The sequence below is a fragment of the Pristiophorus japonicus genome, chromosome 12, assembly GCF_044704955.1.
Source record: "Pristiophorus japonicus isolate sPriJap1 chromosome 12, sPriJap1.hap1, whole genome shotgun sequence".
Taxonomy (NCBI): Eukaryota; Metazoa; Chordata; class Chondrichthyes; family Pristiophoridae; genus Pristiophorus; species Pristiophorus japonicus.
In genome coordinates this window covers 118,116,869-118,141,692 of record NC_091988.1, presented here as the reverse complement: position 1 = coordinate 118,141,692, position 24,824 = coordinate 118,116,869, and the positions used below count along the sequence as shown (strand labels likewise).

Here is a 24,824-nt window from a genome sequence, read left to right as displayed (position 1 = left end):
TCTCCTGCGCTTGTATGGGAAGGTGCCGTGGGACGGGGAGGGGTGCTGGGGTGATTGTGGACCAGGGTGTCGTGGAGGGAGCGGTCCCTTTGGAATGCGGAGGGGCGGGGAAGACGCGATTGGTGGTGGGGTCACACTGGAGGTGGCGATGGTGGAGGATGATCCATTGAACGTGGAGGGTGGTGGGGCGAAAGGTGAGGACAAGGGGAATCCTGTCATGGTTCTGAGAGGGAAGGGAAGGGGTGAGAGCAGAGGTGCAGGAAATAGAACGGACACGGTCAAGGGCCATGTTAACCACGGTGCAGGGGAATCCTCAGTTGAGGAAAAAGGAAGACATGTCAGAGGCACTAGTGTGAAAGGTGGCGCCATCAGAGCAGATGCGACGGAGACAGAGATACTGGGAGAATGGAATGAAGTTGTTACAGAATGCAGAGTGGGAAGAAGTGTAGTCCAGATAGCTGTGGGAGTAAGTGGGCTTATAGTCTATCCCCAGAGATGGAGACAGAAAAGTCGAGGAAGGGAAGGGAAGAGTTGGAGATGGACCATGTAAGGTGAGGGGAGGGTGGAAATTGGATGCAAAATGAATGAAATTTTCTAGTTCAGAGTGAGAACAGGAAACGGCACCGATATAGTCATCAATTTATCGGAAAAACAGGTGAGGGAGGGAACCCGAGTCGGACTGGAACAAAGAATGTTCCACATATCCCACTAAAAGGCAGGCATTAGCGAGGACCCATGTACAGTTGGGTACAGACCACCAAACAGTAGTAGTGAGGTTGGGGATGGCATCAAACAGGAAATTAAGGATGCTTGCAATAAAGATACAGCAGATATCATGGGAGACTTTAATCTACATATAGATTGGGCTAACCAAGCTGGTAACAATGCGGTGGAGGAGGATTTCCTGGCATGTATTAGGGATGGCTTTCTAGACGAATATGTCAAGGAATCAACTAGGGAGCTGACCATCCTAGACTGGGTGTTGCGTAATGAGAGAGGTCGAATTAGCAATCTTGTTGTGCGAGGCCCTCTGGGGGACGAGTGACCATAATATGGTAGAATTCTTTATTAAGATGGAGAGTGACACAGTTAATTCAGAGACTGGGGTCCTCAACTTAAGGAAAGGTAACTTCGATGGTATCAGGCGTGAATTGGCTAGGCTAGACAGGCAAATGAGACTTAAAGGGTTGATGGTGGATAGGCAATGGCAGACATTAATAGATTACATGGATGAACTTCAACAATTGTACATCCTTATCAGAAGTAAAAATAAAACGGGGAAGGTTGCTCAACCGTGGCTAACAAGGGAAATTAAGGATACCAGCTTGGTTAGCCCAATCTATATGCAGATTAAAGTCTCCCATGATAACTGCTGTATCTTTATTGCAAGCATCCTTAATTTCCTGTTTGATGCCATCCCCAACCTCATGTAAAATTCTGATGGGATTGGACAAGTTAGAGACAGGAAGAATGTTCCCGTTGCTGGGGAGTTCCAGAACCATGGGTCACAGTCTAAGAATAAGGGGTAAGCCATTTAGGACTGAGATGAGGAGAAACTTCTTCATTCAGAGAGTGGTTAACCTGTGGAATTCTCTACCACAGAAAGTTCGTTAGGTATATTCAAAAGGGAGTTAGATATGGCCGTTATACCCAAAGGGATCAAGTGGTATAGAGAGAAAGCAGGAAAGGGGTACTGAGGTTGCATGATCAGCCATGATCTTATTGAATGGCAGTGCAGGCTCTAAGAACCGAATGGCCTGCTCCTGCACCTAATTTCTATGTTTCTATGTGGGTTCCCATAGCAACCTTTAATTTGGAGGAAGTGAGTGGAGTTAAAGAAGAAGTTGTTCAATGTGAGAACAAGTTCAGCCAGGCGGAGGAGGGTGGCAGTGGATGGGGACTGGTTGGGCCTCTGCTCGAGGAAGAAGCGGAGCGCCCTCAGGCCAACCTGGTGGGGGATGGAAGTGTAGAGGGATTGCGCATCCATGGTGAAAAGGAGACAGTTGGGGCCGGGAAACTATAAACTGTTAAAGTGACAGAGGGCATCGGGGGAAGTGGCGGATGTCGGTGGGAAGAGAATGGATAGGGGAGAAAAAAATAGAGTCGAGATAGGAAGTAATAAGTTCTGTGGAGCAAGACAAGGCTGAAACGATGGGTCTACCGGGGCAGTCCTGTCTGTGGATCTTGGGAAGGAGGTAGAGGCAGGCTGTGCGTGTTGGGGAACTATGAGGTTGGTAGCTGTGGAGGGAAGATCTCCAGAGGAGATGAGCTCAGTGACGGTCTGGGAAATTATGGCTTGATGTTCAAAGTGGGGTCATAGTCCAGGGGGAGGTAGGAGGAGGTGTCAGAGACTTGGCGATCAGCCTCTACAAGGTAGAGGTTGGTTTGCCAAACAACAACAGCGCCACTGTTGTCAGCATCCACGCCCACCGGGCACTGGTATCCCGCTGGATGCCGAATCAGAATTCCGAGCTGGAGATCCGACTCCTCGCGCTGAGTCTGTCTGGAGTGGGCTTCGAACCCGGCCCCTCCGGACTGCGAGGCAGGAATGGTACCACTGAATCAAAGGCTCCAGCCCCGGGTCATGGTATAGAATAGAATCCTCTGTAACACGGGGACAGTATTCACGGGCAACACAGCTGCGAGTGAGCTCAACAAGCGGGTGATTTGTGTGGTTGGTGCCGTGGTGATTCTCTCAGGGAGTGTGAGGGATTTAGCACTGTTGGTCTCCAGGGTGACCAAGGCTGGGAACTCAACATCCAGGGGTATTCAATATTCAGGAAGGATAGGCAGAAAGGAAAAGGAGGTGGGGTAGCGTTGCTGGTTAAAAAGGAGATTAACGCAATAGTAAGGAAGGACATTAGCTTGGATGATGTCGAATCTGTATGGGTAGAGCTTCGAAACACCAAAGAGCAGAAAACGCTCGTGGGAGTTGTGTACAGACCACCAAACAGTAGTAGTGAGGTTGGGGATGGCATCAAACAGGAAATTAGGGATGTGTGCAATAAAGGTACAGCAGTTATCATGGGCGACTTTAATCTACATATAGATTGGGCGAACCAAACTGGTAGCAGTACGGTGGAGGAGGATTTCCTGGAGTATATAAGGGATGGTTTTCTGGACCAATACGTCAAGGAACCAACGAGAGAGCTGGCCATCCGAGACTGGATGTTGTGTAACGAGAGAAGATTAATTAGCAATCTTGTTGTACGAGACCCCTTGAGGATGAGTGACCAGAATATGGTAGAATTCTTCAATAAGATGGAGAGTGACACAGTTAATTCAGAGACGAGGGTCCTGAACTTAAAGAAAGCTAACTTCGATGGTATGAGACGTGAATTGGCTAGGATAGACTAGCGAATGACACTTAAAGGGTTGACGGTGGATAGGCAATGGCAGACATTTAAAGATCACATGATGAACTTCAACAATTTTATATCCTAGTCTGGCGTAAAAATAAAACGGGGTAGGTGGCTCAACCGTGGCTAACAAGGGAAATTAGGGATAGTGTTAAATCCAAGGTAGAGGCATATAAATTGGCCAGAAAAAGCAGCAAACCTGAAGGCTGGGAGAAATTTAGAATTCAGCAGAGGAGGAACATAGAACATAAGAATTAGGAACAGGAGTAGGCCATCTAGCCCCTCGAGCCTGCTCCGCCACTCAACAAGATCATGGCTGATCTGGCCGTGGACTCAGCTCCACTTACCCGCCCGCTCCCCATAACTCTTAATTCCCTTATTGGTTAAAAATCTATCTATCTGTGATTTGAATACATTCAATGAACTAGCCTCAACTGCTTCCCTGGGCCGAGAATTCCGCAGATTCACAACCCTCTGGGAGAAGAAATTCCTCCTCAACTCGGTTTTAAATTGGCTCCCCCGTATTTTGAGGCTGTGCCCCCTAGTTCTAGTCTCCCCGACCAGTGGAAACAACCTCTCTGCCTCTATCTTGTCTATCCCTTTCATTATTTGAAATGTTTCTATAAGATCACCCCTCATCCTTCTGAACTCCAATGAGTAAAGACCCAGTCTACTCAATCTATTATCATTAGGTAACCCCCTCATCTCCAGAATCAGCCTAGTGAATCGTCTCTGTACCCCCTCCAAAGCTAGTATATCCTTCCTTAAGTACGGTGACCAAAACTGCACGCAGTACTCCAGGTGCGGCCTCACCAATACCCTGTACAGTTGCAGCAGGACCTCTCTGCTTTTGTACTCCATCCCTCTCGCAATGAAGGCCAACATTCCATTCACCTTCCTGATTACCTGCTGCACCTGTAAACTAACTTTTTGGAAAGAGTTTCTTGCACAAGGACCCCCAGATCCCTCTGCACCGCAGCATGTTGTAATTTCTCCCCATTCAAATAATATTCCCTTTTACTGTTTTTTTTCCCCAAGGTGGATGACCTCACATTTTCCAACATTGTATTCCATCTGCCAAACCTTAGCCCATTCGCTTAACCTACCGAAATCTCTTTGCAGCCTCTCTGTGTCCTCTACACAACCCGCTTTCCCACTAAACTTTGTGTCATCTACAAATTTTGTTACACTACACTCTGTCCCCTCTTCCAGGTCATCTATGTATATTGTAAACAGTTGTGGTCCCAGCACCGATCCCTGTGGCACACCACTAACCACCGATTTCCAACCCGAAAAGAACCCATTTATCCTGACTGCTTTCTGTTAGCCAGCCAATTCTCGATCCATGCTAATACATTTCCTCTGACTCCGCGTACCTTTATCTTCTGCAGTAACCTTTTGTGTGGCACCTTATCGAATGCCTTTTGAAAATCTAAATACACCACATCCATCGGTACACCTCTATCCACCATGCTCGTTATATCCTCAAAGAATTCCAGTAAATTAGTTAAACATGATTTCCCCTTCATGAATCCATGTTGCGTCTGCTTGATTGCACTATTCCTAGATAGATTGCACTAGATAGATGTCCCGCTATTTCTTCCTCAATGATAGCTTCAAGCATTTTCCCCACTACAGATGTTAAACTAACTGGCCTATAGTTACATGCCTTTTGTCTGCCCCCTTTTTTAAACAGAGGTGTTACATTAGCTGCTTTCCAATCCGATGGTACCTCCCCAGAGTCCAGAGAATTTTGGTAGATTATAACGAATGCATCTGCTATAACTTCCGCCATCTCTTTTAATACCCTGGGATGCATTTCATCAGGACCAGGGGACTTGTCTACCTTGAGATCCATTAGCCTGTCCAGCACTACCCACTAGTGATAGTGATTGTCTCAGGTCCTCCCTTCCCACATTCCCGTGACCAGCAATTTTTGGCATGGTTTTTGTGTCTTCCACTGTGAAGACCAAAGCAAAATAATTGTTTAAGGTCTCAGCCGTTTCCACATTTCCCATTATCAAATCCCCCTTCTCATCTTCTAAAGGACCAACATTTACTTTAGTCACTCTTTTCCGTTTTATATATCGGTAAAAGCTTTTACTATCTGTTTTCATGTTTTGCGCAATTTTACTTTCGTAATCTATCTTTCCTTTCTTTATTGCTTTCTAAGTCAAAGGGTTTAATTAGGAGGGGGAAAATAGAGTATGAGAGCAAGCTTGCAGGGAAAATAAAAACTGACTGCAAAAGCTTCTATAGATATGTGAAGAGAAAAAGATTAGTGAAGACAAACGTAGGTCCTTTGCAGTCAGAATCAGGTGAATTTATAATGGGGAACAAAGAAATGGCAAAACAATTGAACAAATACTTTGGTTCTGTCTTCACTAAGGAAGACGCAAATAACCTTCCGGAAATACTAGGGGACCAAGGGTCTTGCGCGAAGGAGGAACTGATGGAAATCCTTATTAGTCAGGAAATTGTGTTAGAGAAATTGATGGGATTGAAGGCCAATAAATCCCCAGGGCCTGATAGTCTGCATCCCAGAGTACGTAAGGAAGTGGCCCTAGAAATAGTGAATGCATTGGTGATCATTTTCCAACATTCTATAGACTCTGGATCAGTTCCTATGTATTGGAGGGTAGCTAACGTAACCCCACTTTTTAAAAAAGGAGGGAGAGAGAAAACAGAGAAGTATAGACCGGTTAGCCTGACATCGGTGGTGGGGAAAATGTTGGAATCAATTATTAAAGATGTAACAACAGCGCATTTGGAAAGCAGTGACAGGATCGGTCCAAGTCAGCATGGATTTATGAAAGGAAAATCATGCTTGACAAATCTCCTATAATTTTTTGAGGATGTAACTAGCAGAGTGGACAAGGGAGAACCAGTGGATGTGGTGTATTTGGAATTTCAAAAGGCTTTTGACAAGGCCCCACACAAGAGATTAGCTTGCAAAATTAAAGCAAATGGTATTAGGGGTAATGTATTGACGTGGTTAGAGAACTGGTTGGCAGACAGGAAGCAAAGAATAGGAATAAACAGGTCCTTTTCAGAATGGCAGGCAGTGACTAGTGGGGTACTGCAAGGTTCAGTGCTGGGATCCCAGCTATTTACAATATACATTAATGATTTAGATGAAGGAATTGAATGTAATATCTCCAAGTTTGCAGATGACACTAAGCTGGGTGGCAGTGTGAGCTGTGAGGTGGATGCTAAGAGGCTGCAGGTTGACTTGGACAGGTTGGGTGAGTGGGCAAATGCATGGCAGATGCGGTATAATGTAGATAAATGTGAGGTTATCCACTTTGGTGGCAAAAACAGGAAGGCAGAATATTATCTGAATGGTGACAGATTAGGAAAAGGGGAGGTGCAACGAGATCTGAGTGTCATGGTACATCAGTCATTGAAAGTTGGCATGCAGGTACAGGAGCTGGTATAGAAGGCAAATGGCATGTTGGCCTTCATAGCTAGAGGATTTGAGTATAGGAGCAGGGAGGTCTTACTGCAGTTGTACAGGGCCTTGGTGAGGCCACACCTGGAATATTGTGTTCAGTTTTGGTCTCCTAATCTGAGGAAGGACGTTCTTGCTATTGAGGGAGTGCAGCGAAGGTTCACCAGGCTGATTCCCGGGATGGCAGGACTGACATATGAAGAAAGACTGGATCGACTAGGCTTATATTCACTGGAGTTTAGAAGAATGAGAGGGGATCTCATAGAAACATATAAAATTCTGATGGGATTGGACAGGTTAGATGCAGGAAGATTTTCTGGATGTTGGGTAAGTCCACAACCAGGAGTCACAGTCTAAGGATAAGGGGTAAGCCATTTAGGACCGAGATGAGGAGAAACTTCTTCACTCAGAGAATTATGAACCTGTGGAATTCTCTACCGCAGAAAGTTATTGAGGCCAGTTCATTAGATATATTCATTAGATGTGGCCCTTATGACTAAAGGGATCAAGGGGTATGGAGAGAAAGCAGGAATGGGGTACTGAAGTTACATGATCAGCCATGATCATATTGAATGTTGGTGCAGGCTCGAAGAGCCGAATGGCCTACTGCACCTATTTTCTATGTTTGTATTTTCTATGTTTCTACGTAATCAGTTGAGGAAAAGTTTCCTTACCTGAGTTACACTGGCGGTTTCGAGGTACCGCTGGGGAGTGGCCTGCCGGAGTGCACCTTCCTCAGATCGCCCTGGCGCGATATTTGGCTGAGCGGTGACCTGGTAAGTTTTTAAAAAACGCCCACGAGGTTCAATGGAGCTGAGCGGCAGGTGAGTAGCTCTTTAAGAAAAAGGTTAGTAATTGTTTTTTTTACTAATTATTTAAAAAATGTGTTGGGGTGATTTAGTTTTAAAGTGTCTTTTTTTGATTTTTTAGTTGATGTTTTTGAAAAATGATTTTTATTATTTTTCTGGTGCTAGGCCCAACCCGCAGCCTCGGGGTAAATTTTTATTGATTTTTAAAATTTTTCGCCCCATTTTGTTTATGAACCGCCCTATCGACCCTAAATTGCGCTTTGTCGCCCAGAATGGAGTGCAAGGCCCATGTTTTTCCGCTCGGTGGATTTTCTTATTTTTTGGGGGGATGTTTTCGTCGGCGATAATCTTCCCAGTCTTAGTGGCCTTTTGGGCGTCGATCAGGCGCTGGCGGGCCGATAGGGAATTCAATCCAGTCTTTAATAAAAGCAGAACAAGCTGGGAATATTCAGCAAGTCAGGCAGCATCTGTGGAGAGAGAGACAAAGTTAACATTTCAGGTCAATGACCTGTCGTCAGAAGTGAAAGATGTTAAGGATGATCAGTTTTTAAGCAAGCTAATTATCTTTAACTCTTTGATTTTCAAAGGGATCTTGTGCCAATCCTCACTCTTTGGTGTACAGCATGTATAAGCTGTTGTGGATCAAACACAGGGATTAGATTTGGTCAATGAATTGTACCGTTTCAAAATCGTTACAACACATCCCAAAGTGTGCTCTCACTGAAAGCAAATGTAGCATGAGATGGCAGTGAGATACCTGTGTTCCTGGGCGAGAGCCCTGTGCGTCAGTCAGCACATTACATTCAAGGTGAGAAGAAGGAGGCACTGACGAGTTCACAGCCGCCGCTCTCTGTGAGAACATCGTTCTGTTTGTACATCGCGGCTCAAAGCCAAAAACGGCTGGTCGCCAGGGTGGCCCAGAATTTGCTGGAGCAGGGCATCTCATGGAGTTACTAAAATGCAAAATGTAAAAAAACATTTGAAAACTTTTTTTTAACAAAGCAGTAGAATGTATTTTGCCTATACACTTGGTTCTTCAGAGAAAACACGCAACGAAAAACCAAAGCTGTCTCAAGAAAGGGATTGAGGAAAAGAAGAGGTCATACAACTTCGAAGACGGTGAAATGCGTGCACTCTTGGATGAGGTGGAGTCAAGGCATCAGCGGCTGCTTGGGAACAAGTGGTCCCCGGTTTCCCGCTACATGGAAGGAGTAGGCAGAGACCCTTCCGGTGGGTCCCACACACAGCGGAGCAATGTCAAAACAAATTCAATGACTTGACTAGAGCTGGGAAGGTGTGTTCCAATTATTAGACATTTAGATTTTTTTACTGCATGTAAACACAATGGGCCAGACTTTTGGCTTTATTGTCGGCAATTTTCTCAGTGGTACAACTGTTCTTTCGCCCGAGAGAGTTTCCAGGTAAGTTTTTGAACATTATCGGCCACATCTAAAGTCGCCCGCTGGGACCAAACCACCCACGAGATCAACCGCCAGGGGCGAAAGTTTGGCCTCAACCGCCGGCATCCAGATCGCCGGGAGACCGCCCGGTAAACGCTGCTTAAACAGGGCGGTAAGGGGTGACCCTGCAAAGATAGGTCAGTTAAAGGTTCTTTAATTATTTTTTTAAATTTTAAAATGGCGATTAGAGTTAAAACTGTCTTGGGAATGGTTTGTACATTTTCATTTTTCTTTTTAATTAATTTAAAAAAATGTTTCCTGCCTCCCTAGGCCCAACCACAGCCTTGGACTAAATTTTTGTACTTACCGTCCATTCCGGTAACGACCGCCCATGTTGCTAACTTTGCACTTACCCGCCGAGAGACCGCCGACAATGAGTGTGCAACGCCCATTTTCTTGCCGGGCGATTCGTTATAATTACTTTCAACATAGAAATGGAAATTCTCGCCAGCTTTTCTCGCCGAACGTTAGCGGTTCTTCTCAGCGGGCAATCGGGTGATGAGGGTCTTTGGGAAAAGTCTGGTCCAAGTTTATTTATAAGTAGTGAGGTTTCAATCCTATGTTAATTGGTCGTAAAACTCAGTTACCAAGGGAGACAGCCTTCACAAAGTGGTTTTGGTGACCTCTTATCTCTTCTGGAGATAAGAGATGTAAAAAACCATTTAGTGAAGTAGTTTGTACTTCATGCATGTATGTCCCTACTACCCAGCAACAGTCACAGACTCATTCTTCATATCTTTCTGTTTGTATAAGGTAGCTGACTCATAATGCACAAGAGCAGGCGATGACAGGTCCCCACCCCAGGTATTGCATACCCCCGAGGAGGACAGGGCCTTTCAGGTACAAGGTTACAAGGGTGTTCCATCTGTGACCCGACCAGACATTGGTTTCAGACAAGGTGAGTATCACTCACATCTCTTGCTTTTGGCCAGGATACAAAGAAGGTTTGAGAATTGAATGTGTTCCATAGGTGGATGTTTAAAACCACCTTCATGGCTGCAGGGTGGGTAAAGGAGATTAGAGTGGGAGGATGTTCATGCAGCATGTCAGTACTCGCAAAGGCCGCTTGGAGCCAATTTCCTTTTTCTGTGGTTGTGCATTGAATGTGAAAATAAAATGTACGTGACATGGCAGATGAACTTACTGCACCGCTGTAACATTTTGTTCTTCCTTCCCACCGGTCCACAGCATCCCGAACAAACGGACGATGCAGAGGGACATCGTCTGTCTCCGCCCCTGCCTCAGCTCATCTGCTGCTGAAGCCCTCATCCATGCCTTTGTTACCTCTAGACTTGACTACTCCAATGCACTCCTGGCTGGCCTCCCACAATCCACCCTACGTAAACTAGAGGTGATCCAAAACCCGGCTGCCCGTGTCCTAACTCGTCCTGTTCACCCATCACCCCCTGTGCTTGCTGACCTACAATGGGTCCCAGTTAAGCAACGCCTCGAATTTCAAAGTTTTCATCCTTGTATTCAAGTTCCTCCATGGCCTCGCCTCTCCCTATCTCTGTAATCTCCTCCAGCCTCACAATCCCTCGAGATATCTGTGCTCCGCTAATTCTGCCCTCTTGAACATCCCTGATTATAATCGCTCAACCATTGGTGGCCGTGCCTTTTGTTGCCGAGGCCCCAAGCTCTGGAACTCCCTGCCTAAACCTCTCCGCCTCTCTATCTCTCTCTCCTCCTTTAAGACACTCCTTAAAACCTACCTCTTTGACCAAGCTTTTGGTCATAAGAACATAAGAAACAGGAGCAGGAGTAGGCCATTTGGCCCCTCGAGCCTGCTCCACCATTCAATAAGATCATGGCTGATCTGATCATGGACTCAGCTCTACTTCCCTGCCCGCTCCCCATAACTCTTTACTCCCTTATCGCTCAAAAATCCGTCTATCTCCACCTTAAATATATTCAATGACCTAGCCTCCATAGCTCTCTGGGGCAGAGAATTCTACAGATTTACAACCCTCTGAGAGAAGAAATTTCTCTTCATCTCAGTTTTAAATGGGCGGCCCCTTATTCTGAGACTATGGGCTAGAACGTCCACTTTTTTTTGCCTGCTTAATGCCCACTTAATGCCCATTTTACCGCTTTTGGAACAAAATGGAAACTGACAGGCATTTTTTTGAAACTTATCGCTGAGCGTTACTTTCCCCGTGTGCTTAATGCCGAGAAAAAATATTACCCCCCCGCCAACTTTTTTTGGCGGAATCAGCAGAATGGGCGAATTAAACGCCCATTAGATCGGCCAGCGTTACTTTCCTCATGGAATTAAAGCCGAGATTCAATATTAACGCCCGCCCACTGTTTTTTGTCGTAATGAGCATATTTGCCCAAACTAACGGCCATGGAGATCGCCCATCATCAATTTCACCACCTCGCACACATATCGCCCACAATATCGCTCGCTCAAAAAACCGCCCACAAAAAGTGGAACTAACTGTAACTAATCACAGCGTTATGGACGCCATGTTCTAGATCACATGTCGCGCCCTTTAAAAGGCTGTTGTGCTTCAACCTCGGCGGAGTTCGGATGTACTCTGCAGGTCGTTGAAGTTTATGTGAACATCTGTAAAAACATCTTGACCACACTGTGACCGATTGGAATTGAAGAGGTGATCCGGTCAGGGCATTCCTTGTTTGTAAGCAATTGGTGGAAAACGGAGAGCTACTGCAGTGGAGCCTCTCCTTTCTCACCCTCTCTTGGTGACCAAGTACATGCAGCAGACTCGACATCGCTGAAGGAACGTTCCACTGCATTATGTGCCCAATGTACGAAGTGACAGACAGATGAGGATGACCAGACGTTACACACCCCTCAAGTACAAGGAGAAGCATTCTTACCTCGACTTGCCCGACACCACCTGCCTTCGGAGACTGCGCTTCCACAAAGAGGTTATCACTGAGGTATGCCAGCTGGTAAGGGCAGATCTGCACTGTCCGTCGCGGTCAAAGTCACTGCGGCACTGTCGTTCTACACCTCAGATTCTTTTCAGACCACAGCTGGCGACATTTGCAGACTGTCTCAGCATGCCACACATCACTGCATTAGACAGGTCACTGAAGCCCTGTACGCACGCAGGAGGGACTTGATCAACTTCCCTATGACCAGGGAGACACAGAGGGAGAGGGCTCTAGGATTCTCCAGAATTGCAAACTTCCCCAAGGTGCAGGGAACAATAGACTGTACGCACATCGCGATGAGGGCACGTTTCCAGGATGCAGAGGTTTTCAGGAACGGCAAGGGATTCTACTCCCTGAATGTCCAGCTGGCTGTCAACCACCAGCAAATTATACTGGCAATGAATGCTCAATTTCCGGGCAGCATCCATGATGCTCACATCCTGTGTGAGAGCACTGTATCTGACTTGTTTAACAATCAGCCACAAGGTCAATGCTGGATGCTTGGTGACAAAGGATATGGCCTCGCCACCTGGCTGATGACCCCCTGTGTGACACCCACACTGAAGCCAAGAGGAGCTACAATAAGAGCCACAGAGCCACTCGCAATATCATGGAGAAAAGCATTGATGTGCTGAAGCAGCACTTTAGATGCCTGGACCACTCAGGAGGTGAGCTCCAATACCACCCTGAGCAGGTAGCTCAATTCATGGTGGTGTGCTCCATGCTACACAACTTGGCTATTAGGAGGGGACAAGAATTGCCTGATGTTCTGACAGTCTACCTCACCAGAGAGAGGAAGAGGAGGATGAGGAGGCGGATGCTGACATTGGCCCTTACAATCAGGCTGACGCTGAAGCCATGCCCCCGCCCCCCCCCATGTAAACTGCATGAAAGGGCCCGTGGTGGCATGATAGCTGCAAGAGCCTTACATCAGGAGCTCATCAATGATCGCTTTGCCTGAAAGAACGTTGGTGTTATTTATAAGGCTGACACACTGCTGGGTGTGCAGATCATACATCAATGGTGGGCATCACCTTGGTGACAGTTACACTTTAAGTTGATTGAAGTTAAGTGTGATTATACCCTTTGATGTTAAGGAATCACCAGCGTGTAATGGTGCAGCTATCTGAGCCATTGTGCTACAAGGTTTTGTTAAATAAAAAACGTTTAAACTGAACATTAGTCTGAAATCATCAGTATTTCTGTACAAACCAACCCTTTCCCCCCCCACCCCTTGCTTCTCCTCCCCACCTCTACCCCTTCCCCTTCCCCTCCTGACTCCATGCCGCCTCGCCGAGGAGGTCTTCAGGCGATGCTTCATTGGTGGGGGGGGGGGGGAGGTGGGGGGTGATGACGGCCGAACTGCTGATTGGACAGATACGGGAGAGGACGATCCCGAGGTGGGAACGTGATCCGAGCCAGAAGCAAGATGTTGCTCCTGGCTCTCATGTGTGGTTGGCAATGGGGCTGCGTCACCTTTGGGTGCAGTGCGGCGCTCCGGGACCACTGGGAGCCCTCTGCCACCAGTCTTCCTGGCTACCAGCTCCAGGGCCTCCTCCATCCCTTAGAAACATAGAAACATAGAAAATAGGTGCAGGAGTAGGCCATTCGGCCCTTCGAGCCTGCACCACCATTCAATAAGATCATGGCTGATCATTCACCTCAGTACCCCTTTCCTGTTTTCTCTCCATACCCCTTGGTCCCTTTAGCCGTAAGGGCCATATGTATCTCCCTCTTGAAGATATCCAATGAACTGGCATCAACAACACTCTGCGGTACGGATTTCCACAGGTTAACAACTCTCTGAGTGAAGAAGTTTCTCCTTATCTCAGTCCTAAATGGCTTACCCCTTATCCTTAGACTGTGTCCCCTGGTTCTGGACTTCCCCAACATTGGAGTGAATGAAGTGTGTGGTTGAGTGAGTGAATGGGTGAGTGAAGTGAGTGGGTGAGTGAAGTGTGAGTGAGTGAGTGGGTGAGTGAAGTGTGAGTGGGTGATTGAGTGAAGTGAGTGGGAGTGAATGGGTGGGTGAGTGAGTGAATGCGAATGGGTGAGTGAGTGGGTGGGTGAGTGAGTGATTGAGTGAAGTAAGTGGGAGTGAGTGTGTGAGTGGGTGGGTGAATGAATATAATATAAAAGAGATTGCTGAAACAGACACCTGCAGGTTTAGCACTCAAGCACTGATTGCACTATCTGACACACTGCGGCAGATTTCAGGATGGCTCAGGGACCGAGGGAGAGGGTGCACAGATTCTTGGACGTGGCTCTAGATGTCCTGGTGGAGGAGATCCAGAGAAGGAGTGATGTCCTATACCTGCTGGGGAGAAGGAGTCCACCTCGCCTTCTTGTCCCTCTCTGCTGCAGCAGTAGCTGCTGTCTAACTTGGCCTCATCATCTCCTCCCATTCCTCCAGAAAACCAAGGGGACCCATAGCAATATGCCCATGACTAAGCACTCTTTCCTGGTGACTCCTATAACGTAGAGTAGCACAGCACTTACTCTTTTTGGGTGAAGTCCTCAGAACATTTCCAGAATAAATGTTGATGGAGTGTTGGTGAAGTCTTGACAAACTGTCCCAGAACTTCTCCCAATGTGTTTCAAAAGACCTCTTCAAATCTCCAGCAACAAATGACCAGTAAAAGGTAAGTATGCCTTTAAGTAGTGCTTAAAATCTTCAGCAATGCCTTGGTTACTCCCAATCAGCTGGTCACTGTTAGGAGAAGACGTTTGGTCAAGAGCTCTCCACCAAAATGCCATGCAGCCTCGTTCATGAGCACGAGCAGGCAATTTAAGTGGCAATCAGCCCCTTAACGATCCTCCGGGTGGCTGTTCCATGTTATATCTTATTTGTTGGGCAAAAACTCGGTGCCAATTATGTTCTTGGTGTTTAGTCGGCTTTTTGCTGCTGGTGAATCTCCCTCGTGCCTCCCACAACAGCCAGACAAGCACACACCACAGCCACACACACTTTCAGTGCCTCTGAGCTCCCTCTCTTTCTGTCTCCTCTTCTGCGCATGTCATGATGACCCTTGACCTCGCGGTAACGCCCATTTTCAAAAATGTAAACTAGGTATTTTGAGAATGGCCGAGAAGCCGACAATCTGAAAACCCTTTTTTAATGCCCACGCCGGAAATAACACCCATTTTTGGGCAATATGCAAAAAAGTGGAGGTTCTAGCCCATAGTCCCCTAGTTTTAGTTTCCCCCATGAGTGGAAATATCCTCTTTGCATCCACCTTGTCGATCTCCCTCATTATCTTATAAATTTCAATAAGATCACCTCTCATTCTTCTGAACTCCAATGAGTATAGACCCAACCTACTCAATCTAACTTCATAAGTCAACCCCCTCACCTCTGGAATCAACCTAGTGAACCTTTTCTGAACAGCCTCCAATGGAAGTATATCCTTCCTTAAATACGGAGACCAAAACTGTACGCAGTACTCATTTGCCCTAATTTCGCCTTATGTGGCTCGGTGTCAAATTTTTGCCTTATAACAGTACTGTGAAGCATCTTGGGACATTTTATTACGTTAAGGGTGCTATATAAATACACGTTGTTGTTGTTGGTTATTTACACACTAATAATGTCTTGCGCATTAAACTCTCAGTTACTTCCCCAGCAAATTCTGGGCCATCAATGTTCAGCTGCCCAAGATGGTGGGTCAGCAGAGGTCCGAGAAGCTCAGGACATCCTCTTCTATAGGGAGCCTGGCTGAAGAGGCTACAGACAACCCTCCCAGCCTGCTCCTGCCTCCCTCTACCCCTCTCCTGTCATCGATCCCTCTTCCTCCCACCCCTTCCGTAACCCACCCCGCTCCTCTTCGCTCCTTCTTCCATCCCCTCTTTCTCCCATCCCCACTACCATTGCTCTCCCTCTCCTCTTCCTCTCTCCCTCCCTTTTCTCTCTTGCTCTTCCTCATCCTTTCCTTTCTCTATCACCCTTTCTCCATCCCATCACTCACTCAGCCTCTTCCAATTACGCCCTCACCCTCCCTGTTTCTCTTTCCTTCCCTGACTCCTTCCTCATCTCCCTCCCCCTCTCCTCCTGGCCCTCTCCCTCTCTTCCCTGGTCTCACCTCTCTTCCTCACCATCTCCCTCCCCCTCTCCATCTCACCTTCCCCGTGTTACTGTTGCATTTAGCAAGACTCAGTCAGTAACATTAGTTACATTATCCTTTGTTCCTTGTTTTTTTTTGTATTTCAATTGACTTTATTTTACACAACAAATTTACACATTTATTGAGGTTGTCCATGACCACGACCAAATTGGCCTCTAAACTGGAATTCTGAAGTGGCACCAGCACCAACTTCAACCTTCTTGTCTGAGCCAAGGGGAGTAGTCGGCCTGTGAGTGTCTCTGTCAGCTTCACCACCAGCTGGATGGTGCTCAGCCAGACCTTTAGGCCTTGGCCTGGCTGTCTCAGGACGGGTCTGGCGATGTAGAGTGACAGGAACAATTTCTGGAGGGAAGGTGAAGGTGGTCACGCAGATACTGGATGCCCTCGTTAGTCAAGTACCAATAGAAGTGTTGCCAAGCAAACTGCTCCTTTACATAAGTACCAGATTTCAAAGACTGCATAGCCTTCATTACGTGCAGGTTAGAAACAGTCCTGTCTGCCAGCTCTGTGTGTTTTGGCACATGCACGTCCTTCTTGGCCACCATTACACCCTCCTTGAAGAGGAACTTATATATAGCAATACGGTTCTTCTTCGGCATCAACATCTTAACTTCTTATAATGGGCTGACAGCTGAGGTTTTTTTAGCTCAGTCTTTTTCCTGACTACCACGGTCGATTTGATTTCCTCTTCTGCTCCCTTTATCCCTCTGCTTTCTATTCTCTTTGCTAAATTATTTTCTATTTGTATATTTACCTCAACTAATTCTTCCTTCGTGACTTGCATTTTCTGATTGCTTTTACATACCTTCCCCCTTCCTTCCCAGTTTAAGTTACTCTTCACTTCTCTATTTATCTGTTCAACCAGTTCATGCATCCCTGCCCTGTTCAGATGTAGCCCATGATTGCAGAACGGTTCTGAACTTCCCCTCTCTGTGACACCATCTCACCAGGCTCCATAATTTTCCTATTCTTCTCGACTCAACCACATGGCTGCTGGAGTAATCCCGAGATTACCACCGTTGAAGGCCAGTTCCTCAACCTGCCTCTGAATCTCCTAAATGCCAAATCCAGGACTCAGACCTTTCCGTCCTGACATTATTGGATCCTTGTGGACTGAGAGGTGTGGAGGAACAGAGGGACCTTGGAGTGCATGTCCATAGATCCTTAAAAGTAGCAGATCAGGTCAATAAGGTGGTTACAAAGTCATACGGAATGCTTTCCTTTATTAGTCGAGGTATAGAATACAAGAGCAGGGAGGTTATCTTTGAACTGTATACAACACTAGTTAGGCCACAGCTGGAGTACTGCGTGCAATTCTGGTCACCGCATTACAGGAAGGATGTGATTGCACTGGAGAGGGTACAGAGGAGATTTATGAGGATGTTGCCAGGACTGGAAAATTTTAGCTATGAGGACAGATTGGATAGGCTGGTGCTGTTTTCCTTGGAACAGAGGATGCTGAGGGGAGATTTAATTGAGATATATAAAATTATGAGGGGCCTAGATAGAGTGAATAGGAAGGACCTATTTCCCTCAGCAGAGGGATCAATAACTAGGCGGCATACATTTAAAGTAGTTGGTGGAAGGATTAGAGGGGAGATGAGGAAACAATTCTTCACCCAGAGGGGTGTGGGGGTCTGGAACTCGCTGCCTGAAAGGGTGGTAGGGGCAGGAACCCTCACCACATTTAAAAAGTACTTGGATGTGCACCTGAAGAGCCGTATCCTACAGGGCTATGGACCAAGAGCTGGAAGGTGGGATTAGGCTGGGATAGCTCTTTTTTGACTGGCACAGACACGATGGGCCAAATGGCCTCCTTCTGTGTTATAATTTTCTATGATTCTATGACAATGACTCTCCTTCCCTTTCCATAACGTTTTCCAGTCCTTCTGAAATGTCCCTTACCCTTAAACCTAGGAGGCAACAAAGCATTTGGACAGCGTCCATCCCTCTAACTAACAAGTCTTTGTTTAAATTCATGGATGTGGGCATCGCTGGCAAGGCCGGCATTTATTGCCCATCCCTAATTACCCTTGAGAAGGTGGTGGTGAGCCGCTACAGTCCGTGTGGTGAAGGTACTCCCACAGTGCTGTTTGGGAGGGAGTTCCAGGTTCCTGACCCAGCGACGATGAAGGGATGGCGATATATGTCCAAGTCGGGATGGTGTGTGAGTTGGAGGGGAACGTGGAGGTGTTGCCATACAGCTGCTGCCCTTGTCCTTCTATAGTGGGAGAGGTCGCGGGTTTGGGAGGTACTGCTGCAGAAGCCTTGACGGGTTGCTGCAGCGGATCCTGTAGATAGTGCTCTCGGAAAGAGAAGGCTGAGGGGTGACCTAATAGAGGTCTTCAAAATTCTGAAAGGTTTCTAAACTCCAGACAGTGCAGGCCCGATCTACACAATCTCTCATCATAAGACAACCCTCTCTTCCCAGGAATCAATCTAGTGAACCTTTGTTGCACCGCCTCCAAGGCAAGTATAATCTGTGCCCAATACTCCAGGTGTGGTCTCACCAAAGCCCTGTCCAATTGTAATAAGATTTATTTACTCTTATACTCCAAACCCCTTGCAATAAAGGCCAACATGCCATTCGCCTTCCTAATTGCTTGCTGTACCTGCATACTAACTCGCTGAGAACACCTAAATCTCTGTAAACACCAATGTTTAATAGTTTCTCACCATTTAACAAATATTCTGTTTTTCTATTCTTCCTACCAAAGTGGATAATTTCACATTTCCCCACATTATAATCCATCTGCCACCTTATTGCCCTCTTACTTAACTGTCTATATCCTTTGCAGACACTTTGGGGTAGAAATTAACCCCCCGCCCGAAATGGTGCGCTCCCACCCCATTTTGATGGTTTTTACCACAGCTGTGGTTCAGGTCGCCTCTTGAGTGACATTCGGCTCTTTGTTGTTTTTTTCCCTTGGCTCCAGAAGTCGCTTCAAATGTGGGGGTGGAAATACCTGAGGGGTGGATATAGGGCGGTGCGGAGTGACCACCGCGCTGACCACATCACGGCACCGCGTCACCACGGCTCTCTTTCATTTAAAGGGGAGAGCCTCCGTGATTTAAAAACTTGGGCCCACAGGGCCACCAGGGAGGGTTTCGGCTGGGCCAGCGGCCTGGTACCCAAGAGGGTGTGCCTGTTGGCGGCCCGGTTGAACCCAGGGGCATAATTGTCAGGTCGACCTGGCAGTCGGCCGATTAAAAAAAACATGGCGACAGCGGCAGTGCATCCGCACACCCTCACTGGCACTGCCGGGCGGGCGAAAGATTTTCAGAGAGGAATGTCGCCGTCGGGGGGTGTTAGATCGGCGGTGCACACGGTGATGACACCCCATGGATTGGCAGCAGCGGAGCGGTGGGGGAGGGGATCGGGGCATCGCCGGGAAACCTCGGGAGGGCAATTGGGCTATCAGCGGCCATTCCACAAAAAGTCGGCGGCCACTCCACTCCGCAGCGTGGCTGCTGATTTGCGGTGGTAACAGGCCTTAAGGAGAGGGACAATTTCGGCCCCTTTGTATCCTCCTCACAGTTTACTTTCCCATCTAGCTTTGTATCGTCTGCAAACATAGATACATTGCACTCAGTCCCCTCATCTAAGTCATCAATATATACGAAGTGATATCTGCACGAATATTCTCGTGTCCTTCTGCGCATGTGTGCTGGCACTGAGGATCAGCCACGTACGCGCAGTATCCCACAGTACAGTGCAGCGTCAGCCCAGACTGTGTGCAGCTCCCGGGATCAAAGCCCCGGAGAATCTTGGATCGAAAGAGAAGAGAGGGAGGGAGCGAGGGAGATGGAGAAAGAGAGAGAGACAGGGAGAGAGAGAGAGCGGGAAAGAGAGAGAGACAGAGAGAGAGAGAGAGAAGGAGACGGAGAGAGAGGGCGAGAGAGAGAGACTGGGAAGAGTGAGGGGAAGATGGAGGTAGGGAAACAGAGAGAGGTTAAACAAAGAGAGAGATGGGGAGACAGGTAGAGAGAGAGACTGGGGAGAGAGGGGGAGTCGTAGAGAGAGAGGGGGAGATGGAGAGAGAGAGGGACAGAGAGAGAGAGGGAGAAGGGGAAAGAGAGAGACTGGGGAGAGACAGGGGGAGACAGAGGGAAATGGAGCGAGGGGAGAGTGTGGGACAAGGAGAGAGAGAACCGGGAGAGAGAGAGATGGAGACACGGGGAGAGAGAGAGAGAGTGGGGAGAGAGAGGGAGAGTCAGAGAGAGAGGGGGAGATGGAGAGAGTACAGGGGGAGGGAATGGGAGAGGGAGGTACAGACTGGGAAGAGGGGGAAACAGTGAGAGAGAAGGGGAGATCAGAGGGGGAGAGGGGGAGATCAGAGGGAGGGAGAGAGTAGGGGAAGAGAGAGTGGGAGATCAGGGCAATGAAAGTGTTTGGAGAGAGGAGGTCAGGCACTCGCTTGGAGGGGATGGTGGGGTTGTAAATAATGCAGGGGGTTCAGTGGGAATGGCAGAAGAACATGATCCAGGTCTAAAGGGGGTTGGGTGGGGGGGGGGGGGCGGGGGTTGAGAGCGAGAACGTGATCCAGATAGTAAGACTGGACGAAATCTGTGGTTAGCAATTGGCCTCCAATGCTATCGTCCCGATTCTACCACTGTGCAGGAATTTGCCTTGAAATGTGGACGCCTTGTGCCTGTGCTGGTAATTAACTTTGTGGATGAAAAGTCTCGTCAAGTGGAAACAGCGATACCGACCTGTTGGCGCAAGTTTGAAATCTGATTTAATGAATCCACCTTAAACTGTAATTATGTTTGCGTGGATTAACCCAGCATTATGTGTAATTAGCACTTCAAACACAACCTGATTTCAGAAAACATTTGTATTTTTGACAAAATCCTGCTCAGCTCCAGGATGAAATGGCAACATTGGCATCACTGCGAGGAACAGTGTGTTGTGTCTGTGCCCTGCCTCACTCCTGCCATAGTCTTGCTTCAGTTTCGCAAAGGTTGAGTCTGCAACCTCAGGGTGATGTTGGCATCAAGCGACAGTAAAGAACCCCACACCAAGCTCCAACCTTAAGCTCCAATTATCTGCGTTCCCAGGAATGGTTGTAGAGAAGTTTCTTCCTGTGGTTAGCTCCAGGGCTTTTAATGTTTTATTCCGCTCTTCTCCGCCCCTCCTTTCACGAAGGAAGACAGAACTTTCATTTATATAGCGCCTTTTATCTTTCAGGATGTCCCAAACTACTAAAAAAATAGTCCTGGAGAAATTAATGGGACTAACAGCCGGTAAATCCGCTGGACTTGAAGGCTTCCATCCTAGGGTTTTGAAAGCGGTGGCAAAAGAGATAGTGGATGATTTGGTTGTCATCTTCCAAAATTCCATAGATTCTAGAACGGTTCCCGCAGATTGGAAGGTAGCAAATGTAACCCTACTATTTAAGAAAGGAGGGAGAGAGAAAATGGGGAACTACAGACCAGTTAGTCTGACATCAGTAGTAGGGAAAATGCTAGAATCTATTATTAAGGACGTGGTAACAGGGCACTTGGAAAATAATAATAGGATTGGGCAGACTCAACACGGATTTAGGAAAGGGAAATCTGTTAAAGTTTTTTGAGGTTGTAATTAGCAGAATAGATAAGGCGGAACCAGTGGATGTGGTGTATTTGGATTTTCAGAAGGCATTCGATAAGGTGCCACACAAGAGGTTATTAAACAAAATTAGGGCTCATGGGATTGGGGATAATATACTAGCATGGATTGAGGATTGGTTAACGGACAGAAAACAGAGAGTAGGAATAAACGGGTCATTTTTGAGTTGGCAGGCTGTAACCAGTGGGGTACCACAAGCATCGGTGCTTGGGCCCGAGCTGTTCACAATCTATATCAATGGTTTGGATGAGGGGACCAAATGTAATATATCCAAGTTTACTGATGACACAAAGCTAGGTGGGAATGTAAGTTGTGAGGAGGATGAAAAGAGGCTTCAAGTGGATATAGACAGGCTAAGTGAGTGGGCAAGAACATGGCAGATGGAATATAATGTGGAGAAATGTAAGCATTTTTTAAATGGCGAGAGATTGGAAATGTTGGTGTTCAGAGGGAGCTGGGTGTCCTTGTTCACGAATCACTGAACATTAACCTGCAGGTACAGCAAGCAATTAAGAAAGCAAATGGTATGTTGACCATTATTACAATGAGGATTTGAATATGAGTAAAGATGTCTTATTGCAATTATATAATGGCCTGGTGAGACTGCACCTGCAGTATTGTGTACAGTTTTGGTCTCCTTACCCAAGGAAGGATATACTTGCCATAGAGGGAGTTCAATGAAGGTTTACCAGACTGATTCCATGGATGGGAGGTTGTCCTATGAAGGGAGATTGAGTAGACTCATTATTATCATAGGCAGCCCCTCAGAGTCGAGGATGACTGGCTTCCACTCGAAAAGTGAGTTCTCAGGTGAATGAACAGTCCAATACGGGAATTACAGTCTCTGTCACAGGTGGGGCAGGTGGTTGGAGGAAAGGGTGGGTGAGGAGTATAGGTTGATGCACGCTCCTTCCGCTGTCTATGTTTGGTTTCTGCTTGTTCTGAGCGATGGGACTCGAGGTGCTCAGTGCCTTCCCGGATGCTCTTCCTCCATTTTGGGCGGTCGTGGGCGAGGGATTCCCAGGAGTTGGTGGGGATGTTGCACTTTGTCAAGGAGGCTTTGAGGGTGTCCTTGAAGCGTTTTCTTTGCCCAGCTGGGGCTCGCTTGCCGTGTCGACTAGGTCTATATTTTCTAGAGTTTAGAAGAATGAGAGGTGATCTCATTGAAACATACAACATTCTTACAGGGCTTAACAGGGTAGGTACAGGGAGGATATTTCCCCCTGGCTGAGGAGTCTAGAACCAGGCCTCACAGTCTCAGAATAAGGGGTCGGCCATTTAGGACTGAGATGAGGAGAAACTTCTTCACTCAGAGGGTGGTGAATCTTTGGAATTCTCTGCCCCACAGGGCTGTGGAGGCTCAGTCTTTGAGTATATTCAAGACAGAGAGCGACAGATTTTTGGATATTAAGAGTATCAAGGGATATGGTGATAGAGAAGGAAAATGGAGTTGAGGTAGAAGATCAGCCATGAGCTTATTGAATGGCGGAGCAGGCTCGAGGGGCCGAATGGCCTACTCCGGCTTCTATTTTTTATGTTCTTATGCTTACAGCCAATGAAATACATTTGAAGTGTAGTCTCTGGAAATGTGGGAAATGTGACAGGCAATTTGTGCACAGCAAGATCCCACAAACATTTATTGCCCATCCCTTGTCGACTTTAAGGAGGTGGTGGTAAGCTGCCTTCTTCTTGAACCGCTGCAGTCCATGTGGTAAAGGCGCTCCCGCAGTGCTGTTAGTTTTTCTTATTATTCTTTCTGTGGTTTTGATATGACTCAGTGACTTGTTGGGCCACTTCAGAGGGAAATGCATTAGTGTGGGGACTGGAGACACATGCAGGCCAGACCGGGTAAGGTCAACAGCCTTTCTTCCCTCAAGGACATCAGTGAACCAGCTGGGTTTCTGCAGCAATCCGACAGCTTCATGGTCACTTTTACTGATGCCAGATTTTTCATTTTTAATTTTAAACTGAGTTCAAATTCTCAAACTGCCATGGTGAGATTTGAACTCCTGTTCTCAGGATGCATCCCAAAATGATCCATGAGGCACTGTGCGTTAAGGAAATCTTGTAATGTTGGAGCTCATTTATCTCTAAACCAAGACACCCAGGAATTTGCAGACTCCATACTCATGGCGTGTGCATGTGTGTGTATGTGTGTGGGGAGGTGGTTGAAGGGGGTTAGGGGAGGTGGGGGAGGTGGGGGAGGAGATTGGGGGCGTCAATGTGTGGGGGGGGGTCATTGTGTTGGGAAGTCATTTTACAAGCCTGCGCTGCGGAAGAGGGGAGCATATCATAAATTCGACATACAATGCCCACAGATGGTCACAAGATCACGGACATGGCTCCCCAGCGACAACACAGGGTCGTAAAATGACTCCCATCTTTGGGGAAGCATTGTGTACCTTCATGCATTGCCATGTGAGGAGGGGTCTTCAAGCTTTCAACACATTAGTGCGCTATGACTGACGGAAATAGTAGACCCTGACAATCTCCAACCTGAAACACCTAAGAAGGTTCGAAAAAAGAATCCTTGGAACAGGGGCCCAGAAAGTGCGGAGATGGTTGGCCAGGGTCGTGCAGGAGGCTTTGATGAACCTTCATGGCTGTCTCCAACACGGATGCTTACATTCCCACAACCTAACCTCTCACACTCTGCCACTCTCTAACGCACCCTGCACATCAGAGGAAGGTCACACCAAGTATTCACAAGTGAATCAACAATGAACTGAAAGGAGCCAGTTACAACAACTTGTATTTATATAGCGCCTTTAACGTGCCCAAGGCGCATCACATCAGTATTACAAGATAAAAAATTTGATCTAAGCCACATAAGTAGAAATTAGCGCAGGTGATCAAAAGCTTGGTCAAAAAGGTAGGTTTTAAGGAGCGTCTTGAAGGAGGAAAGAGAGGTAGAGAGGCGGAGAGGTTTAGGCAGGGAGTTCCAGAGCTTGGGGCCCAGGCAACAGAAGGCAAGGCCACCAATGGTTGAGAGATTATAATCAGGGATGCTCAAGAGGGCAGAATTAGAGGGGCAAGAATTTTGAAATCGAGGCGTTGCTTAACCGGCAGCCAATGTTACATAGACGTTCAAGGCTGTAGTGGACTTTCA

At 47.2% G+C, this 24,824-nt stretch overlaps 1 pseudogene; it reads right to left on the bottom strand.

Annotated features, from left to right (window-relative positions):
* Positions 1 to 16,222: 16,222 nt before the first annotated feature.
* LOC139276978 (small ribosomal subunit protein eS10-like) lies at positions 16,223 to 16,723 on the bottom strand (annotated as a pseudogene).
* Between the last annotated feature and the right edge of the window lie 8,101 nt (positions 16,724 to 24,824).